Below are 26244 nucleotides of genomic sequence, written 5' to 3'. Positions count from 1 at the left end.
CTCGTACGAGTGCTGCGGCCCCTTCAAAACAGCTGATTGGCGGGTCCCGGGAGTCAGACCCCGCCAGTCAGGGCTAACCTTACCCTCCTCTTCGGCCGCGGCGGGAGTTCTGTAGTCTCGATGCTGTGCGCGGCGGCAAAGCGCTGTGACGTCAGGACCTCCGCTGCGATCCGGAACCAGGAAGGTAAGTAAAGTATGTTACTATAGTAACAGGGGCCCGCGGCCCGAGTTACTATAGTAACTTTTTATTGATGTGGTGCGGGGGGCCGTGGGCCCCCCTGGCTTCGGGGCCCGGTCGCAATTGCGACCGCTGCGACCCCTATAGCTACGCCAGTGGTGCAGTTACAGAAGCCTGTAAAAGTAACAATATACTGCAATACAGTAGTAATGCAGCATATTGTACCAGCGATCCAATGATCGCTGGTACAAGCCCCCTAAGGGACTAATAAAATGTGTAGAAGAATTAAAGTTATTAGTAGTGAGAAAGAAAAAAGTTTAAAGTTAAAAAAAAAACCTTTTCACATTTTTCTTCTAAAGTAATGTAAAAAAATATACAAAATTGGCATCGCTACGTTCGTAAAAGGCCGAACTATTACAATATACCATTATTTAACTTGCACGGTGAACACCGTAAAAAACTTAAATAATTGAAACCGCCAAAATCGCTGTCGTTTTCATTTTTACCTCAACGAAAACCCCAAAAAATGGAATCAGATTTTTTTAATATATTCCTATATTTTCCTATTTTTTTCCGTTTCCCAGTACATTCTACAATTCCTCCCGCAAGAAATAAGCACTCACATCACTCTACTGATGGAAAAAGAAAAAAGTTATGGTTCTTGGAAGGCAGGGAGTGAAAAAAGAAAGTAGGAAAGCAAAAAATGGATCAGTCCTGAAAGGGTTAATTCATTTCCAATGAAAAAAACAACTTTTGACCACATGTGGGGTATTTCCGTACTCGGGAGAAATTGCTTTACAAAAATTGGTTGTTTTTTTCTCCTTTATCCCTTGTGAAAATGAGAAAATTCAACATTTTAGTGGAAAAAAAATGGGATATTCATTTTCACGGCCTAATTCTAATAAATTCTGCAAAAGACCTGTGGGGTCTAAATGCTCACTATACCCCTAGAAAAATTCCTTGAGGGGTGTTTCCAAAATGGGGTAAATTGGGGGTTTCCACTGTATTGGTCCCTCCAGGGCGTTGCAAACGCAGCATGGCACCGAAAAACAATCCAGCAAAATCCGTGCTCCAAAATCCAAATGGCGCTCCTTCCATTTTGAGCGCTGCCATGGGTCCAATCAGAAGTTTATTACGACATATGGGGTATTGCCGTAATCAGGAGAAAATGCTTTACAAATGTTGTGGTTCTTTGTTTCCTTTATTCCTTGTAAAAATTTAAAATTTCTATGCTTTTTCAGAAAAAAAATCAATTTTAATTTTCACTGCCTAATTCCACTAAATTCTGCAAAAACCCTGTGTGGTCAAAATGCTAACTATACCCCTAGATAAATTCCTTGAGAGGTGTAGTTCCAAAATGGGGTCACTTTTGGGGGGTTTCCCCTGTTTTGGTCCCTCCAGGGCGTTGCAAACGCGATATGGCACCTAAAACCAATCCAGCAAAATCCGTGCTCCAAAATCCAAATGGCGCTCCTTCCCTTCTGAGCCCTGCTGTGGGTCCAATCAGCAGTTTATTACCACATATGAAATATTGCTGTAATCGGGAGACATTGCTTTACAAATGTTGGGGTGCATTTTCTTCATTATTCTTTGTAAAGATTAAAAATTTCTATGTTTTTTCAGAAAAAAAGTAGATTTTCATTTTTACAGACTTATTCCAATATATTTAGCAAAAAATCTGTGTAGTCAAAATGCTAACTATACCCCTAGATAAATTCCTTGAGAGGTGTGGTTTCCAAAATGGGGTCACTTTTGGGGGGTTTCCCCTGTTTTGGTCCCTCCAGGGTGTTGCAAACTCGACATGGCACCGAAAACCAATCCAGCAAAATCCGTGCTCCAAAATCCAAATGGCGCTTCTTCCCTTCTGAGCCCTGCTGTGGGTCCTATCAGCAGTTTATTACCACATATGGAATATTGCTGTAATCGGGAGAAATTGCTTTACAAATGTTGGGGTGCATTTTCTTCATTATTCTTTGTAAATATTAAAAATGTCTATGTTTTTCAGAAAAAAAGTAGATTTTCATTTTTACAGACTAATTCTAATAAATTTAGCGAAAAACCTGTGGGGTCAAACTTCTAACTATACCACTAAATAAATTCCTTGATGGGTGTAGTTTCCAAAATGGGGTAACTTTTGCGGTGTTTTCACTGTTTTGGCACCACAAGACCTCTTCATACCTGACAAGGTGCCTAAAATATATTCTAAAAAAAAGGAGGCCTCAAAATCCACTGGGTGCACCTTTGCTTCTGAGGCCTGTGTTTCAGTCCATTACCACACTAGGGCCACATGTGGGATATTTCTAAAAACTGCAGAATCTGGGCAATAAATATTGAGTTGCAATTCTCTGGTAAAACCTTCTGTGTTACAATTTTTTTTTTATTAGAAATGAATTTCGGCAAAAAAAATAAAATTTGTAAATTTCACCTCTACTTTGCTTTAATTCCTGTGAAACGCCTAAAGTGTTAAACACTTTGTGAATGCTGATTCGAATACCTTGAGGGGTGCAGTTTTCAAACTGGGGTGGCTTCTGGGGATTTACTAATTTATAAGGCCCTCAAATCCACTTCAGAACTGAACTGATTCCTGAAAAAAATCGCCTTTTGAAATTGCCTTTAAAATATGAGAAATTGCTGCTAAAGTTCTAAGCCTTGTAACGTCCTAAAAAAATAAAAGGACGTTCAAAAAACGATGCATAAAGTAGACATATGGGAAATGTTAACTAGTAACTATTTTGTGTGGTATTACTATCTGTTTTACAAGCAGATACGTTTCAATTTAGAAAAATGCTAATTTTTGCAAATGGTTTCAAAATTTGGGCACTTTTCAGAAATAAATACCAAAATTATCGACCAAATTTTTTCACTAACATAAAGTACAATATGTCACGAGAAAACAATCTCAGAATCGCTTGGATAGGTAAAAGCATTCCAACGTTATTACCACATAAAGTAACATGTCAGATTTGGAAAAAATCGGCTGTGTCTTGAAGGCCAAAACAGGCTGGGTCCTGAAGGGGTTAAGGGTATGTTCCCACAGATTAGATATGCTGCAATAAAGTACACAGTGTATCCGACCTAGAAGACCACCAGATTGTAGTACAGATTTTCGTCCGGAATCGTTGCTGCGGAAAACAAAGCAGGGAAAAAAACAATACCTACCTACACAGGTGTTGCCATAGTGATTTTTGCTGTGAAATAGCTGTGATTCCCCTGCAAATGTTACAACTCAGAAAATCATGCTGCTATAGTGCCTCCCCACACAGGATAATGCCCTCATAGCTGCCCCCACACAGGTTAATGCCCCTATAACTGTCCCCACACAGTATAATTCCCCTATAGCTGTCCCCACACAGTATAATGCATTTATTGCTGCCCCCACACTGCATAATGGCCCAAAAGCTGCCCCACATAGTATAATGCCCCTATTGTTCCCCCCACTTAGTATAATGCTCACACAGGATAATGAGCCTATAGTGCCCCACACACAGTATAATGCCGTCGTAGATGCCCCCATATAATGCCCCCACAGACAGCATTATGCCCCCAGAGTATATTGCCCCACACATGCCCCATACAGTATAATGCCCTATAGTACCTAATAATAAAATAAAATAAAAAACTCACCTAACCCCTTCCCACGACAAGGGGAGGAGATCCCTCTGTTCCTCCACTCTATGTTTTCAGTGTGTGGCTCCTCGCTTCAGCACTGGATACAACTGTATCTGCATCCTGAGGCCGCAGATGCAGTTGAGACAGAGACACGCCACCACTGGGGGACTAGCCTAGCTACCCCTAGGCCCCACAATATAAGAGGCGTCAGTGGCTTCTCCAGGAGCGGAATCCCCTGCTATAGCGTTGCCGACGCTCCAGGAGGAGCCTCTGACGTCACTGTCCATATATGTACTATCTGTGTCTCGAATAAGTATGCTCACTCCAGACCTGCCTGCCTAGTCCAAACCCTGCCAGTGTCTGATGCCCACAGGCAACATATTTCAATGGACTTCATTACTGACCTTCCCTCTTTGGCTGGATGCACTACTGTCTGAGCGGTGGACCGTTTCTCTAAGATGGCTCATTTCATCCCACTAACAGGTCTTCCCTCTTCTCCTTGTCTAGCAAATTTCTTCATACAGCATATCTTCAATTTGCACGGACTGCCTCTCCATATTGTGTCAGATCAGGGGGTACAATTTACTTTCAAATTCTGGAGAATCCTCTGTAAACTCCTTGATGTAAAATTGGACCTTTCCTCTGCCTATCATCCTCAGTCTAACTGCAAAGTCGAGAGATTTAATCAAATATTGGAGAATTACCTTCGTCATTTCAATTCAGTTCAGCATGACATCTGGGTGCAGCTTCTTGACTGGTCTGAGTTCTCCTACAACATCCACATGAATGAATCTACTGCCTCCACTCCATTCTTCATCGTATATCACCAACATCCACGTGTTCCTCTTCCAGTGCCTGCTACGTCTCAAGTACCCGCAGCTAACGCTGCATTTGGAGACTTTCTTCATATCTTGCAGCAGACCATGTCCTCTATCCTATGGGCGGTAAACCACATGAAGAGGAATGCTGATAGGAAGAGAAGAGAACCTCCTCAGTTTCTTCCTGGAACTAAGGTCTGGCTATCTTCAAGGAATATTTGTTTAAAAATTCCCTCTTACAAATTTGCTCCCCGGTTCCTCTGACCTTTTGAAATCCTGCAACAAATAAACCCTCTATTCTATAAGCCTCGGCTGCCTCCTACCCTCAGAATCCCCAACTCATTTAATGTGTCCCTCCTGAAGCCTGTGGTCCTGAATTGCTACAGTAAATATTTTTGTTCTACAGTTGCTCCCAGCGGTTCTTCTGACATCTTTGAGGTGAAGGAGATTCTGGACTACAAGAGGGCAGGAGGAAAGACTTTCTATCTAGTGGACTGGAAAGCATTTGGTCCTGAGAGGTCCGGGGAGCCAGAGGAGAACATCAATGCCCCAATTCTCATCAAAAGTTTCCTCCTACGCTCCGGACCTAAGAAGAGGGGGCGTAAAGAGGGATACTGTTGTACCGCCAGCACAACCTACTTACCCCTGGCAGTCGCAACCGCGGGACACACTGTTCCTGCCAGCGTCTCTCCTCCCGGAGACACCAGCACATGTGGCTGATGTCACACGTAAGATGCGCGGGCGCTCCTCCCGGCCTTAAAGGGCCAGCACGCGCACCAAAGTTTAAGTTGCCTTGCCAATCCTTTTGCACCCTGGACTATTTACAGGACCCTACTCTTTTCCCTCCTTGCCTGAGCATTGTTTGTATTCCTGTGTTCGTCTATGCAAATGATCCCTTAGTTGTATCCTGCTCCCAGTGTTCCTGTATCCTGCTTACCGTATTCTGTATTCTGTTGCTGTGTTTGTTCCTGAGCATAAGCCTATTATTGCAGTCGTGTGTGCCTCATCTGCCACGTCTGGTGTCGTCTGCTATGTCTGGTGTCGTCTGCCACGTCTGGTGTAATTTGCCATGTCTGGTGTCATCTACCAAGTAGAAAAATCTAGGCATTAACCGGTGATGGCAAAAAAACGTATTTATTTCATGATCATGGTCTGTTTGATGTGGAGCAAGCCTACGGCCGTTTCGCGCTGATACACTGGCGTCACTTCCTCTCATTGCTAATTATATACCCTGCTCACACATGAGCATACATAGTATCCTTTATATTTAAAGTAGCAAAGAAAGGTGCACATTAATTAAATAACAATATATATAGTATACACAATAGCCACAGTGGAATATACAAACACAACCTGTCAAATAGATATAATAACATTTATACTAAGGAAGCACTAAGATCGTTATGATTGTTGAGAGCGAGCGTTCCTAGAGCCTCCACTTTTAAAATAATTTCAGCCTCTTTTTGTAATAATGTTTGATGTCTATCTCCCCCAAAGCGTGACGGTTTTATTTGGACAATAATTTATAATAATTTATTTGGACCCTGCAAATCGCATGCATCGAAAGTCATTATCATGACTCTCTTGTATTCTCTGAATTAGTCTAGGGCAACCTTCCCCCAGGATTCAGCGCAAGATTCAGCTGCTCTGTATACAGAATACAAAGCAGCTGTATCTCAAAAAGTAAAAATAATTTTTAAGAAAAACTAATTAGAAAGTTGCACAAAACACACTGATTGACCTTTTTTTGTGATTATTATTATTATTATTATTATTATTATTATTATTATTATTAATAAAAAAAGAATCGGTTTTAAAAGATTTACATAGCCTTTAATGGCAAACCAATATTTTTAAAATCACATTAGGGTAAATCCAAATTCTAAAACATCACTCCTGATCCATTTTCATTATTAGAGTTCATTCACATCCATTAGGGCTCTATTCTGACATTCCGTCTGAGCTTTCCGTCGGAATGGAGCCCTGACTTAAACAAACGTAAACCGTAGGTTTCCGTTTCCATCACCATTGATTTCAATGGTGACGGATCCGGTGCCAATGGTTTCCGTTTGTCTCAGTTGTGCAAGGGTTCCGTTGTTTTGACCGAATGAATAGCGTAGTCGACTATGGTATTCATTCCGTCAAAATGACGGAATCCTTGCAAAACTAAGACAAACGGAAACCATTGGCACGGGATCCGTCACCATTGAAATCAATGGTGATGGAAACTGAAACATATGGTTTCCGTTCGTTTCAGTCAGGGTCCCATTCTGACGGGAAGCTCCGACCGAACGTCAGAATGGGACCCTGACACAGATGTGAATGGAGCCTTACCGGTGCATTTTTGTACCCATATTACGCCAGATTGTCCAGGTCAGGCCTTGAGTTTGGACAGTATACCCATGGTCTGACCGGGACACTCTAATATAATACGGGTGCTACAATTTACGTTACACATTAAGTGGAAATGACCAGAGGGCCTCATCAATTCTTTTCTGAAAAATCCAACATCCGGATTGCATTCAAGAAAGAGAATTCCATAAATTGACTTTATTTTCTGATTCAATCAGGATTTTGGATTTTACAAAAAAGTTATTAACCAGTTCAGGACCGGGCTATTTTGCGCCTTCAGGACCAGACACCGTTTAGCCATTTTTAGCATGTGTTAGTTAAATGGCTATAACGTTTTTATTTGTTGGGCTAACGACGTGATTTTTGCGAAGTTTTTTCCATAAACAATGCAGGTTTCTTTTTTTTTTTTTTTTTCTTTATCAAAGATTTTATTTTGAAAATATAACAATACATAAACATTTCAAGTTTTTTGAAAAAAAATTGAAATTAGCACGCAGTGCAATACATTAAGTGAAGTTTCATAGTATAACAACAATATGTAATATATATATATATATATATATACATGTATAAGAACATCAGTAGAAGGTAGCCTCCCACCTATCAGAATTGAGTGATAAGAGAGATATAACGGCAATAACTGTACCATGTTCGCATCAAAACTGTGCAATAGTCAGGGAGACCGCCCCCCCCCCCCCCAGTAAAGTGAGAAGTGGCACATATAAGAGCACTTTTGAATATATGGACACACAACACATAACACTAGACAACAAAGGGGAAACATATACAGACAAAGCGCCTCAGTTAGGCAATATAATTCGTTCAGAACATTCCATCCAGCCAGAGAGGTAGATCAGCACCACCCCGGAATACAGACCACACCATCCAAGTTTGGACGAAGAGCACTGATTTGCCCCTATCAGCGGACAGTAATTCCTCCATCCTCATAATCCCGTTCACCTCCATCACCCATTCCGTCAGGGTCGGTACAGTATGCGACTTCCAGTGACGAGGTATCACCGTTCTCGCTGCGGTCAAGAAATGTCGAAAGATCCCCTTTTTGAGGTGTGGGAGTGATCCAGGAACCATAGAAAGCAAGCCTATGGAAGCCGAGGTCGGAACCTCAGTATGGAGAAGCTTGTTGCCTAGATCAAAAATCTTTCTCCAAAAGGGACGTAGCATGGGACAGTCCCACCAAATATGCAACATAGTTCCAGGAGCCCCCCCACACCTCCAACAATCAGCAGACACATCAGGATATATCCTATGTAACAAGGTCGGACAACGGTACCACCTGGTAAGTATTTTGTAGTTCTTTTCCTGGGCAAAACAAGACATCGGTAACTTATGGGCTAAAAAGAAAGCGGTACCCCACTCCTCTTCAGAGTGTCTAACCCCCATTTCCTCGTCCCATGCAGCAGTGAAGGACAATTGAGAAAAATAAAATTTTGGCAGAAGGATCCCATGTAAGTGGGACAACATATGAGAAGGGGCTGTGGGCAAGGACAAGTAGAGTTCCAGAGGAGTCTTATCCTGTAGTAATACCAGGCAGTCACCCATGGAAGAGAGATAGGACCGCAACTGCAAATAGGACCACCAGATTGACCGCCTCCCCGGGCAGGCAGCAGATACAGCAGTCATTGGCAAAATGGCACCGTCCGGAGTAAGGGTCTCAGACAAACATCCACCATTCCCTCTCTCCCAACAGAGGAATGTATCAACACTCTCCGCCGGAGGGAAGGAAGGGTTATCGAATAGAGGAGTCAAGGGACCCGGGCGATGAACAAGGCCCGTAGTACCGAGGATCCGTTCCCATACCATGAGAAACTGACGTGTGAGGAAAGGTAGAGAAAGAGTTTGTCTCTGAAGGACTGACAGCCATGGCAGAGAGGACAATGCAAGAGGAGACATAGCCTTTTCAATATGCACCCATTGCTTACCTGTTTCCGAATGGAACCAATCCACTACTCTCATAATCATCGCAGCTTGATGGTATCATTTAAAGTCTGGGAGACCCGCGCCCCCGTCTACTTTTGGCCGGCTAAGGACAGCAAACCGAATACGAGGCTTAGAGGAGCCCCACACAAACTTGGTTATGGCCCTATGTAACACCTGGAAAAAACTGGATGGTACGGCAATAGGGACGGTCTGGAAGATATATAGAAATTTTGGCAAGATATCCATTTTAACCGCATTGATACGCCCAAACCACGACATGCGGTTCCCGCCGTATTCCGCCAATTCCTTCAGGGTACGCTGTAGAATGGGCGTATAATTCAAGGCATACAAATCTGACTGTTGCGTGGGGACATGTACCCCCAGGTATTTTAAGGACGTAGATTGCCACTTGAACGGAAAAACCCGAGCGAGATGGGCAGCCAGAGGGGGATCCAAAGAGATATTCAAGGCCTCCGATTTAGAGTAATTGACTTTAAAATTACTTAAATGACCAAAGCACTCAAATTCCTCCGTCAAAGATGGCAAAGAAATCATGAGAGTTGTGATGTATACCAGGAGGTCATCTACGTATAACGCCAATTTATGATGCTGTGAGCCAACGTGTATACCAATAATATTAGGGTTGTTCCGCAGTGCCACGGCCAGGTGTTCCATGACCAGAACATACAAAAGAGGCGAAAGTGGGCACCCCTGTCTCGTGCCATTAGCAATAGACAGAGGATCAGATAATAGTCAGTTGACACGAACTCGAGCAGTAGGCCTATGGTACAAGGCCATTATCCTATCCACCGTAGTGGTGCCAAGGCCAACCTGCGTCAGGACACTGCGGAGGAACACCCAGTGCACTCTGTCAAAAGCCTTTTCGGCATCTATCGAGAGTAAGCACATCGGTATCTTACGGGTTTGGCAGTATGACGGCAAAAGGAGGGTTTTGTTAGTGTTATCCCGCGCTTCCCGACCACATACAAACCCCACCTGATCATCCGCGATCAAGCCAGGCAGTACCGGGGATAAACGAGAGGCAAGCAACTTTGCGAAAAGCTTCACATCTACATTGATTAGCGATATGGGCCTGAAGTTTGCGCACAACGTTGGATCCTTGCCTGGTTTTGTTAGGAGAGTTATATGAGCCTCGAGGGATTGAGGCGCAAAGGGACACGAGGAGGACACCGAGTTAAAAACTTTCGTCAGAAAAAGAGGCAATTGATCTTTAAATGCCTTATAAAATTTGTTATTAAACCCATCGGGCCCCGGCCTCTTGCCCAAGGGTGACTCTCGAATAGCACGCTCAACTTCGGATTCCAAAAAATCCTCCTCAAGCTCCAAAGCCACCCCCTCCTCCAAGGTCGGCAACGCAGTATCATGAACATAACGGTCGATTTTATCTGTAATGCCTCTGCCTGCATATCATGAAATTGCCCTTTAATATTGTATAGCGCCGAGTAATAGTGTTTAAAGCAGTCAGTAATACCAACCGGGTCATGAACCTCACCGCCCGAGGGAGATGAAACTTTAGGGATATATGACGCTTGTGTACGGGGATGCAGCATCCGTGCCAGAGACCTACCGCATTTATCCGCATATTCGTATGCGTGCTTGCGCATCCGATCCCTCAACCGAGCATGTGACTGATCTATCAAAGAACATAAGGATTCTCTCGCTGTAGTGAGCTCTGCAAAAATCTGTGAGGATGGAACCTATTTATGACAGGATTCCAGATCCCGTATCTGAATCAAGAGACGTGCAATAGCAACCCCCTTTTCGCGCTTCAATCGTGCCCCATTTTGTATCAGTACCCCTCGAATGACACACTTCAGTGCCTCCCACTGGAGTGGCAAGGGAGTAGCTTCATGTTCATGAACCTCAAAGAAACCGGTAAGTCAATCTTTAATGGCCGCCACACATACTGCATCCCGTAGCAAATTGTCATTACGTTTCCAGGATTGGAAATTAGGCAACGAGTTAGGAAATGTAAGGGTCAGAAACACAGGGGCATGATCCGACCAAACCTTAGGGCCCACTTCAGAGGTAGGATGCCAGGTAAGCAAGTGGTGGCTAACCAAAAAAGCGTCTATCCTACTGTACATGTTATGCAGTGGGGAGAAATAAGTGTATTCTCTTACCTGAGGGTGTAGAATCCTACACACGTCAATCAACTGCATGGAATGCATCACAGTTTTCAGTGCCCCCAAATGCGACTTAGGGACAGCAGACCTGCCCGAAGAGGTGTCAAGTCTGGAATCGAAAGTCAAATTAAAGTCACCTCCAACAATTAAAACGCCCTCAGTGAACTCCTCCAGTTTCCTTAAATACAATCGGCCCACTCGTGCCTGGTCCTGATTGGGGAGGTACAAATTAGCCAGAGTAAAGATCTTATTACGTATAGATAGCTTGAGAAAAACATATCGACCATCCAGGTCAACCAGAACATCAAGAATTTTATGAGAGAGTGACTTATGAATACATATACTGGCACCCTTGGACTTGGATTCCGGGTTGGTACTGTGGAACCAGGCCAGAAAATATCGATTCGTGAACTGTGGCGTATGGCCCACCTGAAAGTGGGTCTCTTGTAGGAACAAAATATGTACCCGCTCTTTATGCATGTTATATAGAATTTGTGAGCATTTTTCTGGGACATTAAGCCCCCTAGCATTAAAGGTACAAGCCTTCAATTGTGCCATCGCCACCTCCCACTGAAGGAACTCGTAGTGCAATGCACTAAGCAGAGGCGAGACGAACAAAAACAGGACAAACAAGGAAGGGAGACACGACCACAAAGACAATCAGACAGGTGAAGTAGTCACCCACTCCTTGAGCTACTCAAGGAGAAACAATCCAATATACACTGGATATAACCAGTGAGTCCCTAAGAGGAGAAGTGTCAGGACAAGGTCTAGCCAGCGGCCCGCACCCCCCAACCCAGTACAAATATCACACATCTAAGAACCAAAACATGAATGGAAAGAAAATCAAGGCAATTAGCTCAATATCACAAGAAAATGAAGTAATGGCCGACATTTGGGCAGGATCAAACAGAGATGCCAGCATAACAAGACATTCCCGGAGATGTACACATTTACCGCATGGATGTACAGGCATGTAATTAGTAAAAACGTAGGTAATCACATAACATATATAGTGCAGTATTACTCGCAGCTGAGGAACATTAATTAATCACGGGCAAATGGCCTATCTGATCACCTGCAGCCCCCACCTAGAGCGGACGAACAGACATAACGGGGTGTTACATGAAACACATCAGACCATCGCCTCCCAAGATATAAGCAGTAACAATTTGAACTTAACAGGCCTAGTCCGACTGCTGGCCGACAAAGAAACATCCAGATGAAATCATAGCGGATCAGCACGTCGCCCACCAGGACGACCCATAGGAGAAGCGGGAGAACGACCACGCCGGCGTGGCCTTGGACGCTGCGGTGGTAGGGGAACATAAGGCCAACCAGGCAGGGAAACTCTCGGCACCCGGAGGGCAGCACAGAAGTCCGGAACATCTCCTGGGTCTCGAACACTCAGCAATGTCCCGTCCCTGCGAACCTGCAGCTGGAAGGGGTGACCCCAGGAATAGGAGATCTCATGTTCTCTCAGCACATCCAGTAAAGGACGAAGCACTCGGCGTTTGTCCAGGGTCATCTTGGACAATTCGGATAACAACTGGATCTTGACCCCTTGTAATAAGACTTCTCCTTTATCTCGGGCCTTCCTCATGATCTGCTCCTTCAGAGATAAAAAATGGACACGGCATAGCACATCTCTAGGCCTATCAGGATCCGGGTTACGAGGGCCAAGAGTCCTGTGAGCCCTATCCAGCTCCAATGGATCATCAGCAGGATGCTCCAGCAGGGAGTTAAACAAGGACTGTAAGACAGGTATGAGTTGCCCCGGAGAGATATCCTCAGGAATGCCCCGGAGCCGAATATTGTTACGGCGATTCCGATTCTCATGATCTTCAGCCAGGTTAAAGAGCGCATGAATCTGCTGGGAGTGATGATCCAGCCGTTCTGTATGAGAGACTTGCTGCTGTGTAACAGTGGAAACGTCGCCTTCTATGCGATGAACTTGATCGGACAATTGAGAGACATTATTCGTAAGAGCCTGTATCTCAGATTTGTAAGTCATCTCAAGACGATTCACATAACGCTCCATGTCCTGTTTAGTGGGCAATGTGGCGAGCTGTTGTCTCAGGCCCTGTAAATCATCTCCCATGCTAGCAGAGCCAACAATGTGGGGAGAGGAATGTAGTTCCAGATCCCGAGAAGAAGCAGGCATCGATGCAGACCCCAGCATGCCATAGGATGAGGAAGGCGAGACCCGGGCGCCATGACTAACACCACGTGGCGAGCAGGACGGAGCGGGAAGCGCCATGACAGTCCCAGAAGGACCCATCTCCACCCCCGCCAGCAGGGAAGGAAACGGACCCAGGGAGCCAGAAACCGAAGAGGGGGTACTGTCGGTACCTGATGCTGCAGCGGCAACCCCCGAAGAAGACTCCTCTGCAAGCGGGAACCCTGTTCCAGTTCGTCTCCCCTCCAGCGGCGCCATCTTGGGAGACGGCCCGGCAGCAGCGTCGGTGAGGAATCTTTGAATGGAGCCGGCTGAAGACATCTGCCTCGTACAGTATGGAGTCCCCGTGGTTGCATTAGATTTCCTGACCATTAGGTAGGTCCAAGTGTGCCTTTTAGTATGCTTATGAGCGGGTTAGGAAAGTGCAGGAACGGAGCTCTCAAGCAGCGCCATGTCCAATCCACGCCCCCCAGGTTTCTTTTTTTTATCGTTTATATACACACCTTTTTTGCTATATTAGAATTTTTATTCATAAAGTGTGAAAATAATAGTAAAAAAATAAGCTTTTTTACGTTTCAGCTATTTTTTTTTTTGGTAATAACTTAGTTTTACCCTAAAATAGACCTTTTGTGATCGTTATTGTCTACCGTAAATTTTAATATATTACATGTCTATATTAGGGTAATTGGGTCAGCGCTAGCGTTACAACAATGATTGGCGGGGGGGAAAGTTTTTTTTTGGGGTGGGTATTTAATGTGTATTTATTATTAAAAAAATTTTTGCACTTGACTTTACTATTTTTTTATTACTATGGTCTGTCCCTCAAAGGTCAAAAAAATACCTTTGGGGAACTCTATATATATATTTTTTTTTTTTTACACCATCTTTTCCACTGTAACTGAAGTTGCACAGCAGCCCCAGTTACAGGGGAAATCAGCCCTCTCATAGTGACGATTGTCACAAATAGGGCTGTGCTGGGTCTAGTAAGACCCAGCAGCAGTCTGTCACTAACGGCACTCGGCGATCATGTGACCAGTCACATGAACACAGGGAGGAATAGAGACAGCGCCTCTGCTGCTGTCTCTATTCCTATACACAGCGTTCATTGAGCGCTGTGTAAAAAGACATCGGAGAAGACAGAAGCAACGAAAGCTGCTTCTATCCTCTCCTCAGGGTCCCCGGCAGTCACTGACAGCCGGAGACCCGACATTCAGCTGCCCGATCGCGCGGGCAGCAAGTTAAAACCTGAGCTGTAAAAAGTCTATGGCTCGGGTTTTAAGTACCCTGACCGCTGGCCGTAAAAATACAGTCAGCGGTCGGGAACCAGTTAAATTAAGTTGCGTATGCGCAGGTGATGGGTGGAATTTTTATGGGCAAATGAAGTTTAATGTAGATAAATGTAAAGTTATGCATCTGGGTACCAACAACCTGCATGCATCATATGTCGTAGGGGGAGCTACACTGTGGGAGTCCCTTGTTTAGAAGGATCTGACTGTACTTGTAGATCATAAACTAAATAACAGCATGGAATGTCAATCAGCTGCTTCAAAGGCCAGCAAGATATTGTTGTGTATTAATAGAGGCATGGACTCGCGGGATAGGAATATAATACTACCACTCTACAAAGCATTAGTGAGGCCTCATATAGAATATGCAGTTCAGTTCTGGGCTCCAGTTCATAGAACGAAGGCCTGGAGTTGGAAAAATACAAAGAAGAGCAACGAATCTAAGGGGCAACGGGCATGGAGAATCTAAGTTATGAGGAAAGATTAAAAGAATACACACTATACACACACTATATAGACTTACATTATACACACACACACACACACACACACACACACACACACACACACACACACACACACACACACACACACACACACACACACACACTATATAGACTTACACTATATACACTATACACACACACTATACACTATATAGACTTACACTATATACACCATACACACACTACACACTATATAGACTTACACTATATACACACAACACACTATATAGACTTACACTATATACACTATACACACACTACTCACTATATAGACTTACACTATATACACTATACACACACTACACACTATGTAGACTTACACCATATAGACACTACACACTATATAGACTTGCACTGTATACCCTACACACACAGCACACACTATATAGACTTACACTATATACACACTACGCACTATAAAGACTTACACTATACACACACTACACACTATATAAACTTACACTATATACACACTACACACTATATAGACTTACACTATATACACTATACACACACTACTCACTATATACACTATACACACACTACACACTATATAGACTTACACTATACAGACACTACACACTATATAGACTTACACTGTATACACTACACACACAGCACACACTATATAGACTTACACTATATAGACACTACACACTATATAGACTTACACTGTATACAAACTACACACTATAAATACTTACACTATATACACTATACACACTACCCACTATATAGACTAACACAACATACACTATACACACACTACACACTATATAGACTTACACTATATACACACCACACACTATATAGACTTACCCTATATACACTATACACATATCACACAATATATAGACTTACACTATATAAAAAACTACTCACTATCTAGACTTACAATATGTTCACTATACACACACAACACTTACCAGAGCCTATTCCTCTGCGGTGCTTCTGCTTGGTTACAGCCTCCAAGACCTTGATCATGTAACTGTGATGTCACCACAGATCCTTCACCTCCTACTTGCAGTCTTGCCGTTATCAAGCAGCTGAGGGAGATTTAGACAGATGGGACAGTGCACAGCAGCACAGAGGAGCAGACTGTCAGGGAGAGAGGCTCCAGCACCTGCCCATCACTCTCTGACAGTCTGCTTTCTACAGCTGATGTGCTGTGCTGCCGGCCCCCTGTTCCCTGGAAGCAATTGACTCCCCCTGCACATGACCCCCCCACCTGTTCATCAGCAGGTGGGACCGATGACCATGAGAATGCGGCAGGCAGCAGCCCTTATGAGGATCCGCCACTGATTCCATCAGAAAAATCGCTCTTATCCCCTCCGTCTTCTCTGCGCGTAGTCCGGCCTCCTACGATGACATTGCAGATGATGCAGCCTGTCATTGGCTGCAGCGGTCACATGGGATGAAACGTCATCCCAGAAGGAAGAATGAGAGCGTTCTGGGTATATATGATTTTTTTTCCGTAGTTGCGATTTTTGCGGCGTACTTGCGGCGATTACGCCGCAAAAGTCTCAGCACTTGGCTTTCTGTTGTGGGTTGTGCATCCCCATTGAATTCAATGGGGAAAACCGACAACAGAAATTCAACAAAAACGTAGTATATATTGACATACTGTTGTTTTGTTTCGTAGCCTGGGCATGAGATTTTCTAAATCTCATCCACTTTGCTGCTACTGTAAATGCTGTGGAATTTCCGCACACAATTCCGCTACGTGGGGACCCGGCTTTAGGATAAATACTGCGGCATTACCATCAGGATTTCTGCTCAGAAATTCTGAAGCTTTTCACAACATAAATTGACATACTGCAGATTGAAAATCCGTACAAGTCATTTTCTGCATGTCTTTCATTCTGTTTTTTTCTGCAGTGTGTAGGTGAGATTTGTTGTAATCTCATCCACTTTTCTGCTGTCAGAATTTGGCGACACAAAATAAATGTAATTTTTCACTGTTTTTTCCTTGTAAAACTAGTAAACTATAGAAAAAACTATATAAATTTGGTATCGCACGGTAAATTCCGTAAAAACGAAGAGCAAAAAACAATGGAGGAATTGCAGCTTTTTTCATTTTCTACCCCGACACAGGGCTATTTAAACCATGTCGGTACGCTCGTAAATGGGGGCTCGCCCCCGGCTAACATGGGTCAGCATGGTGATACCACATCACCGGCCGACTCATGAGCGCTCGCGCGAAATCCTGCAAGATCGCACGTGTGAAATCCCGCGAGATTGCGCGCACAAAAGCTTGTGAGTCCAAACAAAGCAGGACAATAACTAATTGTTCTGCCTTGTTGTGAAGCCGTTGCTCATGACCAGGGCTGTGTCTCTACAACCCTGGCTCATGAGACATTACATATATATATTAGGGGACACTTCTCTTTACAATTGACGTATCCTCAGAAGGAAAGGGTAGAGAATGGTGTCCATGTATCAACAGAAAAAGATCTGTAAAATAGGCTGCCACTAGTGCAAATCCCTAACCACTTTGCATGTAAGCAGAGCACCATAGGGGTACCATTAGCAAAGTGCCTTACCTATTAGTGGAGTGTAGACAGATAGCCCAAAGAAGCGCCCCGACGCGCGTTTTGCGTAAATAACTTTATCAAGGGGTAATGACAATGTGTTTATACCAAGTTTTAAATGGGAAGCTGTATCAATCAGGTGGTACACTTGAGACCAATGATGAACCTGGTCAACGGCGCATGCGCGCGATTCGTCGAGATGATGCAAGAATACTTTCTCAGGTCATCAGACGCTATTGCGCATGCTAGCTCCCTGGACGCGTCACTAGGGAAATGGCACAGGCGCAGAGCATCAGAATTGAAGCCCATAGTGGAGACTCCGCAAATCGAATCACAGCACATGCGCAACCCCACGGGAACATGGATCAAAGATGCATGTATGTATTCAGTGTTGAGAGGGAACTATATAGCAATATAGAAGGAATACTAAATTCTCTCTCCATCCCAGTATACCCTATTCATCAGTGAGTGTACAGTCAGTATACAAGTGAGAAATAGAGATACTAATATATAGAACAGCGAAAATTACAGTAAAGTGTTGTATGCATTCTCATTACAAACAATCAGAAAGGAAGGCCGGAACCCTGACCGGAGGTAACAGGAGGAGGCCACATGACCGGGGTGATAGGAAGGGGGGAAGGTTAGGGGTAGATCCTAAACAGAGTTTAGACAGTGCACACAGGCAGACTGAAATGGGGGTGTGAACGACCCCCCACAGGCCGGGCCTTGGCATTCCTGCAGGCCCACCTGCCTTAGCCTGGAGCCTACGCCTGAAGTCCGGCGCAGGGTTGGGAGCCCTTCTAGGGACTCTGCGGACCAAGGTCCTGTGGGCCGCAGATCTCGGTCCGACAAGAATCCCGCTTCTGGCTGGACTCCGCGGAGATGTCATAAATATTAGATCGATTCTGGTCTTACCTCTGGGACCTGCACCTATCTCTAGAACGGGGCCCCCTAAACCCCGTTCTAGCTTACTCGGCTGAGCTGTCTGCCGACCACTTCCTGGTTAGGTGGTCGGGAGTTACAGAAATAGCCAAGTGTTCGCTGAGCTACGCTGTTTCCGTAACTCCCATAGACGTGAAAGAGAGTTTCAGAAACAGCGTAGCAACTCGAGCTACGCTGTTACCGTAACTCGGTAGCTACGAAAACAGCATACATGGTCGAGTTGTCAGGTCCGTATTTCACACCGAATAACCACCTCTGTAAATTGAAAGCTGAAGGCATGCCTGGAGAGAAGTACACCACACAGATGTTTGGTACAGCTTCCCTCTCTGTCAGGAGGAAGACTGAAAAAAAAACTTTTTATTCAGAACAAAGAAACACAGAAAGAGACACATGCCTCCTCCCCAGAGATGTGGGAGTGCCCACGCCCCCACCAGTTTCTCAGACTCACTCTTCTTGCATTCCAGGGGGCGGTGTCTTCCATAGGTGTGTCCGACATGAACAAAGAACTTGTTATATATATCAGTATATTACACAAAGAACTGAAATGTATATACATATGTGTGAGGATAATATTTTTCAAACAATATACATGGTAATGATCTCTGACAGTCCCACCTAAAAATATTATAACTCTATCCCTGAGTCTTGCCTAGCAACCTACCACTGACCACTCGAACCAGGCAGGTAGGGGTTTTGGATTTCTTCACCAGCTTGAGACGAGCTACTCCTGATGAGTAACCCCCCTTTGTACCTGGACTTCCAAGGTGTCGGAGTGGTCCTAACTTTCCCTATTCTCCTCTGGATACAGGATGGTTGTCTTGATATAATCTACAAACCGCTGCTGGTTGTAATATATATATATAATTAATCCGGTCTACATTTTATTAATGGTAACAACTGTCGCACTGTCACTTACTGTCCTAATGGGACTTTTACCCCTGCAGATATAGCAGGTCATGGGCAGCACAGTGACCTTCACCTCACACCTCCACATAAAACTCCTAAAACTGTAATTTGCAGCACCGTGGCATATTTACACACATTATAATTATAAACCTCAGACATTATAAACAATAGGGCCTCAACTAATAATCATAATGCTATCACCCTCAGGTTTCGGGTCCCATCAGTTCATTGCCAGTCCTGTACACCATCGTCTTCTTCTTCTCCTGTCTTCTGCTCTTCACTGACTGTCACCCTCAGGGTAACCCACACAATTGTGGAGTCAGACTACGTTGGTGTCCAGTGGGGGAGTTATTATTACCCCCTCCTAGCCACTTACTTATCAAAACACTTGATCCTGCTGACTGATTTACTCAGGTCTTTGGTCTTTACTTTGATCTTTGCTGATATCATCAGGACTTGGTTTGGTCCTTCTCAACTGTCCGACACCGTCTCCTTTAGTTTACGTCATCAGGCTGTACATAGCACCTCATGTTGTGAGCCTGGGGTGAGATCCCACGTAGGCGGATTAGTGGAGTTGTATTGTGACTATCAAACCCTCCGCATCTGTACTCTTCCTCTGGCAAGTTACTTGTCTGGGCGGCCGCTTAGAATTGTGGCACTGCCGTCAGTTCATGATAAACGCGTTGTAGTGGCTCAGGCTGCGCCTGCCGCATCTCAGTGATGGAGTTTATCGTGTTAAAAGTCTTTTAGTTCATATTTTCTGGCACTTGCTGGGGACCACCAACTCTTGTCAATTGTTAAAATAAATACTAATCTGCTGATAACATCATCCGCATACATTATAAACGTTGTTCTAAGTACATACAATTATGTCAGGCCCTTAAATGACATCAAACACCTTTATATAAGGAAAAACTTCTCTGTTACAATGGACAGGGCACCTAGAAGATGTGTAATTATTGGGTACATTTCTTTTGCACTTGGTGATACCCTTTCAGCAGGATTTGTACCTTGATCTCAGCTGATTGCCTAGAACATCTCCACCTCACAGAAACATACACAGATTCCACATGTTTATCTGACAAGTGTCTTAAACCTATTTTTCTTACTCTAATCTGGTTCGTTCTACCTGGGAAGGCCTCTCAAGGTCGGTTCTCTTCGGGGGAGGCACCGGTCTGCCAGGACTGTTCTGTAGGCAAATCAAACAGCTCTAACAGAATTTAGCAGCATCAGCTCTAAAGCATGGGACATACCAATTAGATCTTACCACGTAGATCCTTGCAGTCTTGGGGCATATGTGAGGTCATACACCATAAATGCAAGTGCCATCAAGAGTGCCTTGGGTGTTACCGGTTCATCTTCCCTTATCCGTCCACATTCTGTTAGAATCTGGTTCTCACGCCTTCCGCTCCCAGTTGGACTCTTCCTGTGAAGAACAAGCTTTTCATAGCCTAATCAGTAATTGATCTTAATCAGATAATTAACTTGAAGGAGAACATTAACAATGACAGATTTATTTTAAACGTTCACACTGGTCAGTAACTAAAACTTACAAACTGATTCTTCTTCTTTATATACATATCTATACATACACATATACACTGCACAGAACTCTCTGCTCTAAAATTTCCCTTTCACAACAAAAATAAACAAATAAAAATGTTTTCGAATGGGAATATTCCGCTTCTGTACCTTTTATCTGACGCATGACTCTAATAGTCCAATGCTAAGGCTGGTCTAGAACTTTACATAAAACTTAACTTCAGAATTTAATATTCCCACAACACTTCTTAAATACAGTTATTAAACAAACTAACTTTGGGACAATGTCTAGAGAACTTCTAACATCTTATCATTGTACAAACATCAGGTCAATACTTGGGATAACACTGTTCCCCTGTCACTTACACACAACATCTGCAGTGGGGAAGATACCGGCCGGGCTTCAGGCCCCCCTGAGAACAGATCTACACAAACGAGCACATTGTCATACACTTCTACCTTGGGTAGTTGTATGTTCTGCAGTCGCTGGGACTGTTAATCTGGCCGGGCTGCACTTTTCACAGGTACCTTTGCAGTTTTACCTATGTCACGCCGTGCGCACATCACGCCGGCTGCTACAAACCTAGTGGTGGCATTATTGTATGCAGGGACAAGCCAATTTACTGACACCTGACTGCATATACCCTTGTTGTCAGGTCTGTCTTCTCTCGCTCTCTCAATTGGCTTACCCGATGATCCAATAAAGTTCCTACTACCAATGGGCCCATAATTGTGGGCGATGCCAAAAGCGTACCTAGAGTCAGTGTAAATGTCGGCCGTCTTACCTTCTGCCAGGTTACAAGCCTCAGCAAGCACCTCGAGCTCTGCTCCTTGAGATGAACAAGAAGGTGAGAGTGGTTTCTGCATGATTTACCTTGTGCCTCGTATCCTGTCTTGTACATACTGTATAATAAAATCTCTTTATTACAAATTTACATTAGAAACCCATGTCACATATATATATAACATCTCAAAGGGGTGGCGTCTTCATCCTCTAAAATAAAACCAAATGTTATACACTTCTCCACACTCATCTGATAATCCAGAATACTTTGTGAATCTCACTTTTATCAGGTTCTGCAAATACTTGATTAATACAAAAACAAATAAAAATAAAACATTCCTAAAAACTTTACATCAAATTAACAATGTCCAGACAATTATTTTTTTTCCCTTCTCCCCCATCTAAATCTGTAAAGACTCATCTGTGAGTGACATCACCTCCGCCTCCTGTGTAAATTTGCTGGAGGGGGATGGTCTCTTACACAATACCTCATATTGGGTGGAGACTACAGCACAGCATACCCAGTGCCATATTCACCGTTCTGGAAAGATCTGGAACCATCTACACAGAAAAAACCTCAAAATGTAGGTTACTCTCATACACATTTAATCTGGATTACTCATTGGGGTCTCTTACACATTTTTAGATCTCCTGAAACCAAATTAATTAACTCAAAACAAACCAAAATTGTACCTGATCAGTTCCTTCACCATTCCCCCCTTTGTGGACTCTGCGAAAGTAATGTAGCAGAGTTCAAAACGACATCTCAACATAACACTAGTTTAACCCCCTGTAATGTACAACAGCCTGAAACAAAAATGACTTTTTCCTGACAAATACATTTGATCTTTACAATGATATAACTCATGTGTGAAATCAAAAACAAAACAATTGTAGTTAGTTATTCAATAAAAAACAGAAAATATTATATCTGATAACATTAATTACTGCAAACCAATAAACTGTATATAAAAATAGGGAACGGTGGGGGCACATACATTTTCAAAACCCCGTGTCTCACAGTATCTGTAGTTTAATACATCTGAATTATCAAAACACATGAAATCTGATCACATCATAACACATAAATATCGTAACTTTTATAAACAACAGCGCATGCGCAAAGAGAAGAAATTTATTTAGGTTTGTAGACATTACTGATATGTATATATCTCTCAGCAGTGCATATTGTAATCCCTTTGTCCCATCAGCTCTGCAGACTGCACCCAGTCAGCCCCCCCTCCTCCTCCAAAACACAGCACACTACAGGGGGGAGGGACACTCACAGCTTCTAACAGCGTCTAGTCTCACAATCTTAACACTTTCAATGCCGGCAAAACAACATACGTATCTGCAATCATTCATCACACTATTGTATAGGAATTATCTACGTTCAAAACATCAACCACATAATTTGTAACAGTATCCAATCTGTCGGCCACCATCTCTATATTATGATGACGTGTTGTTTCATCAGTGAACTAGACTGGAACTTCTGTAAATAGAAAAAACACTACAAATGACAAAATTAACAAGGCAATTATTTTATACTGATTTGGTTGGGCCGGGCGTGGCCACATCAGGGGTGGGTGGTGGGGGGCAGCCTCTCCCATTGGAAACACAGTGCGCAGCTGTGAGGAGGGGGGTTTCCCACCAACAATGAGGACACACTCAACATGAGGTACGGAAGCCATTACCGGGCGTCGGCTGGTCCTGTTTTCTAATACATACAATGCCTTTCTTATTCCTAACTTCCTCTTCTGCAAATCCCTCTAAAGCACTTTCCATCAATTTCTTCATTTTACTCACATACTGCTTCCCTTCTCTTCGCTTCATTAAATCATATGCCTAACAGTCTAGATTAAACACTGAATTTATATAACAATTTTCGGTCAACGACTCCCAGGCCTCGCCGGAAATATTAAAATTCCTCAGTCTACAGCCTCCGGTCCGCCGAAATATAATTTTTATTTAGACTCTCCGGCTTCGCTGGAAATATTAAAATTTCACAGTCTAGCTCTCCGGTCTCTTATATAATCTTATTTAGACTCTCCGGCTTCGCTGGAAATATTAAAATCCCAGTCGTTAACTCTCCGGTCTCTTATATAATCTTATTTAGACTCTCCGGCTTCGCTGGAAATATTAAAATCCCAGTCGATAACTCTCCGGTCTCTTATATAATCTTATTTAGACTCTAATTACCCAGAGGATGGTTAGTCGGGCGCGACTAAGGTCTCACAGGTTTTTTTACCCTCACAGCGGAAAATATCACCTCTTTCGCCTGAGATAATCCAGGAAATCAACAAAAGGGTTCTACAGATCGCCACAAGACTGTCCACTAACACAGATAAGACGAAGATTTATAAAATCAATTCGCTTACCGTGTTATTGCGGAGGTGATCAAATTCCTTCAGTGGGCAACTTTGAGTCCTCTGTTTCACCCTGTGATTGTCGGTTGTCCGGATTTTGATATTTCCTCGAGTGAGGCCCCACGTTCGGGCGCCAAATGTCAGGTCCGTATTTCACACCGAATAACCACCTCTGTAAATTGAAAGCTGAAGGCATGTCTGGAGAGAAGTACACCACACAGATGTTTGGTACAGCTTCCCTCTCTGTCAGGAGGAAGACTGAAAAAAAAACTTTTTATTCAGAACAAAGAAACACAGAAAGAGACACATGCCTCCTCCCCAGAGATGTGGGAGTGCCCACGCCCCCACCAGTTTCTCAGACTCACTCTTCTTGCATTCCAGGGGGCGGTGTCTTCCATAGGTGTGTCCGACATGAACAAAGAACTTGTTATATATATCAGTATATTACACAAAGAACTGAAATGTATATACATATGTGTGAGGATAATATTTTTCAAACAATATACATGGTAATGATCCCTGACAGAGTTACTGAAGCAGCGTAACTCGCTGAGCTACGCTGTTTCCGTAACTCCCATAGAACTGAATAGAAGTTACAGAAACAGAGTAGCATGCTACGCTGCTTCAGTAACTGCCATTCACTACTATGGAAGTTGTGGAAAGAGCCTAGCTCAGCGAGTTACGCAGTTTCCCTAACTCATCCATGTATTGCAGTGTATTGTACCAGCGATCTAATGATCACTGGTTCAAGTACCCTAGGGCAACTAATAAATTGTGTCAAAAAAAAAACTTTAGATACATTTTCAGGAGTGTGAAAAAATATTAAAAGTTAAAAAAAAAAACTTTTCCCATTTTTATTATCGCTGCGTCCATAAAAGTCTGAACTATTACAATACAGAATTATTTGACTCATGCGGTGAACGGCGTAAAAGCAAAAAATGTAAAACACCAGAATCTTTGTTTTTTTGGTAACCATAGTGCTAAAAAGAATGAAATAATTGTGATAAAAAAGTCGTATGTACCAAAAAATTGTGCTAATAAAAACTACAGCTCGTCCCCGCAAAAAATAAGCCCTTACACCGCTCAAACAATGAGAATATCTGAAAGTTATGGCTCTCAGAATGTGGTGAAACTGAACAAATAATTTTTTTTCTCCCCTATTTTCTCTTGTCTAAAACCTGGGTGCGTCTTAGGCCTGATTTACACGAATGTGTGCGTTTTGCGCACGCAAAAAACGCTGCGTTTTGCGTGCGCAAAAGGCACTTAACAGTTGTGTGTGTAATCAGTGTATGATGATTTTCTCGCAGCCGCCATCATTTTGATACTCCGTTTGGATGTTTGTAAACAGAAAAGCACGTGGTGCTTTTCTGTTTACATTCAGAGAATGACAGCTGTTGCGCGAACCACGCAGTTCGCACGGAAGTGCTTCCGTGCGACCTGCGTGGTTATCACGCACCCATTGACTTCAATGGGTGCGTGATGCGCGAAAAACGGGGAAATATAGAACATGTCGTGAGTTTTACTCAGCGGACTCACGCTGCGCAAAACTCACGGACTGTCTGCACTAAACCTAATATAAGTGCGGGCACGCATGCGTGAAAAGCACGCGCGTCGCACGCGCGTATATTACGCTAGTCTAAATGATGCCTTATAGTCCGAAAAATACGGTAAATTGTTAGAAGCAGGGGGGCGCTCCCTTAAACACACCATGGCTCCCCCGCTACACGATCGGCCAGTGAAAATGGTTGTTAGCCTGGCGGCTTACTGAAGGCCTCCGTCAGGGCTTCAAAGGAGATTGTCAGAATTACGAAATACTGCAATAAATTGGGATTGCAGCATATCATGCAAGTGATCCAACAATCGCAGGTTCAAGTCCCAAATGGGGGCTAATAAAAAAAGTAAAACACTGTTAAATAAAGTTTTAAAGTATTAAAAAACCTTTTCCCATTTTCCCCCTAAAGCAATGTTAAAAAAAAATAACCGTGAGGGGCGGAGCCTGACCGCTACGAGAGATGGACGCTTGATCTCATAGCTCCGTCGTAGCAGTGCAAATAGCAACCCTTTCAGCTGCCTTTTTGCAAACAAGATTGTGAAAACCGGTAAAGGTAGAGGCGGTGACTTACCTGTCACTCCCAAATAGGGGAAAAACCAAGCAGA

This window comes from Rhinoderma darwinii, chromosome 10 (assembly GCF_050947455.1).
Source record: "Rhinoderma darwinii isolate aRhiDar2 chromosome 10, aRhiDar2.hap1, whole genome shotgun sequence".
Taxonomy (NCBI): domain Eukaryota; kingdom Metazoa; phylum Chordata; class Amphibia; order Anura; family Rhinodermatidae; genus Rhinoderma; species Rhinoderma darwinii.
Note: the sequence above shows the minus strand (reverse complement) of the source record.